Below are 3,209 nucleotides of genomic sequence, written 5' to 3' on the forward strand. Positions count from 1 at the left end.
AAAGGCAATAGAATGGATCCGAAAGCCTATAAGCCTATAGCTCTCTTAGATTGTCCTGGTAAAATCTTTGGACGATTAATTCTTACTAAATTTAATAAATGGCCGGATAGCGGCTACTTGCGTGATACCTTCCAAATATTATCATTTATCGAGCACAAGAGAAGAAGGAACCGCTATATATCGCCTTTATTGACTTTCGAACTGCGTTTGACGCTGTCCCCCGAGAACTACTGAATTTAAAACTAATGAATAAAGGTTGCCCATGGTCAATCCTTAAATGGATAATTGAATTTCACACGGACACCTCAATTCAAATCAGACTGAACAGTACAGGTCACTTCTCAGAGTCAATTAAGACCACTCGTGGATTGAAACAAGGATGCCTCCTAGCATCGGCTTTGTTCAATTTTTTCATTGCAGATATTAAAGCACGATTCGATTTGATTGTGATGGATTCTCCGAAAAATAGATAATGTTCATGTTAAGCACTTATTGGGTGCAGATGATATGGTGTTGCTCTCTAAAACACCGAATGGCTTACGTGTTTTATTAAATGCCTTGGGGGTTTATTGCGAACAAAACCATATTTCTATAAATACTTCAAAGACCAAAGTTATTCAATTTGGCACTCCCAGACAGAGACTTGAACATCATCAATGGCCTTTACAATCAGAAAAATTAGAGTCAGTAGATGCTTATGTCTATCTGGGAACACTAATTACCCACCATCTGAGTCCCCTGAGTTATGAAAACCATATAAAGAAAAAAGCAATCATGACCCTATCCCAGCACAAGTAATTAAGGCTAGGTTTTGTAAGTTTTCTCTGAAACCTGTCATAATATATTACAAGCAAAAATTTGTGCCGGTTGTCACATATGGCAGTGAATCGTCTAAGATTAAAACCTATGAGTACTGGACCACCTTGGAGAGTACCTTTTGGAAAGGAGATTTGAATCTGCCAATGTCGATTCCTATAGTCTTATTAAGACACGAACTAGGGCTATTGTCATTATATGCAATTTACAAATGGAAACTTTGCGCAATGTACAGAAAATGTTTGATAGCAAGTGCTTGAACATATAAAGGATTGATGTACATCGTAGCGAATTACTTGCTAAAATCAAAAGATAGTTTCCCTATATTATGGCGGACAAAAGCACTGGGAACCCTAAAACAACTAAACATCTCTGACGCTACGTTAATTAAGAGGCCCAATGCGGTCAAAAAACAATTATGGAAATTAGACTGGATAAAAACAAGGGAGGCTTGCTCCATGTACAAATCTTTTAAAAACAATCAGTTTAAATTAAAACGATATGGCATGATTGAACATTATATGATACTTTTTCCAAACTCGCGTCAAAGAGATGATTTCATGCGCTTTGGTCTAGGCATATGGCCTAATCATGAGGTATTATGCAGAAGGAAAATATTGCCACCAGATGCACTAACTTGTCGATTTTGTTTATCCGCTCCTTAAACCCTAGGCCATCTTTGCACAGAATGTGTAGAATTGCTGCCTCAGAGAATCATACACTTCAAACCTCTATTTGAGGGATCATTAATTGAATCAACATTGGAGTTGTGGCACCTATTATACCATACTACAAGGAAATCTGTTAGATATGCAATATTAAATTTTCTTCATGGTTTGAAACTATGCAATCAAAAGTTGAGAAAGAATAATAATTGATATAATGTTATAATATTTGGAAATGTATATGAATTCTGTTTATGTTTATGAATTTTAACTGAATTTGACACTATTGAATTTTATATGAACTAATGTTGAAAAAATCAAGTATTTTATACTTTATGGTTTGAAAACATGCAATCAAAGTTGAGAAAGAATAATAATTGATATAATGTTATAATATTTGGAAATTTATATGAATTCTGTTTATGTTTATGAATTTTAACTGAATTTGACACTATTGAATTTTATATGAATTAATGTTGAAAAAATCAAGTATTTTATACTTGATTAAAACAACAATAAAAAGAAGAAAAAAAAAAATAAATACTTTAGTCTCACCAGCTAAACTGGCAGTCATCTGTTCCATGTAACAATGTGCGGCATAACTAAGCCTTATCATCCTACATATCACACTTGCCATCCATCTATTTGTCCATCCATCCACCTTCGACCTGTAACGGAGTTGTATTTTAGTCTAATAAACAAGATTGATAATGGCTCTTACTTTAGAAAAAGGTATATATATTGAGAATCCCGCAAAGTTCGACTGGCGGAAGAATAGCTAATATTGGTGAACATATCTCCTCTAGAATGTTCGGAAGTTCCTGAAAGTATTGCTGCTGATAATCAAGAACCTGAACTGGAAACAGCCTGTTTATTGTAGAGGAAATGATCGCAACCTTTGAACCAGAAGAGTGTGAAATGCCAAATGACAGCTTGTTGTGGGAGCCTAAATATATAGTTTTTGAGTGCTGCCTGATTAATATTTTAAAGATGTTAAAATGCACCATGTCAACTTACTGCACTGCTGGTGGCAAGCCACTGATTTATTTTAAAAAAAGCTGAATTGGAACAAACTTAAAAATGCAAGGGACCTGGTAATGTTGCCGTGAGTAATGTGCTTAGTTAATATTATCTTTTCCTTGGTAGTTCAACATTCAGCGAAATATCATTTTGTGAATGTTTCAGACTACGCTCATGTTCAAGACCACATATTACAGACACCCAAGTGAATATCTCTTCCTTGAAATAGATGCTGCATGGCAACAACAACATGCAGCAATTCACAATGTACTTGATGTTTTCAATAAGCAATAATCGTGCCTTGGTTAAACCTCATTGGCTACGATACTGCCACTGCGCAAAGTCATTTTGAGAAAATGGAAATGTGTAGAGAGACTGACGTTTTCTGAATGGTTGGAGGATGTGAAACAAGTGTTCAGGTTTGAGGGAATAATTCTTCACAGAGATAAGAAGATTAAGCTGTTTGATCAAATATGGGGTCGATTTTTAGAATTGTGATATTGAAGTCTCTTTGTTGTTTTCTGCTCAATTTCTGTGAAGACTTGGTAAGTTTCACCTTTGGAAGGGGGTGGTGGTTGATGAGATACTGATTATGATTAATTTAATTGTATTTCTGTTAATGTTATTGTTTTCTTTCTTAAGTTTGTAAAATGAATAAATATGTTAATGAAAAAAAAACAATGTACTTGATGGAAAAATGCTTTGGTT

The 3,209-nt window shown here is 34.6% G+C and overlaps 1 non-coding gene across 1 annotated transcript; it reads right to left on the reverse strand.

The window, feature by feature from the left end:
- Window positions 1-2,708: 2,708 nt before the first annotated feature.
- On the reverse strand, window positions 2,709-2,846 carry LOC138517072 (U4 spliceosomal RNA). The gene has a single exon (XR_011282355.1). It is a non-coding gene; the product is annotated as a U4 spliceosomal RNA (small nuclear RNA).
- Between the last annotated feature and the right edge of the window lie 363 nt (window positions 2,847-3,209).

This window comes from Ambystoma mexicanum, chromosome 6q (genome assembly GCF_040938575.1).
Source record: "Ambystoma mexicanum isolate Mex_15411 chromosome 6q, UKY_AmexF1_1, whole genome shotgun sequence".
NCBI classification, from domain to species: Eukaryota; Metazoa; Chordata; class Amphibia; order Caudata; family Ambystomatidae; genus Ambystoma; species Ambystoma mexicanum.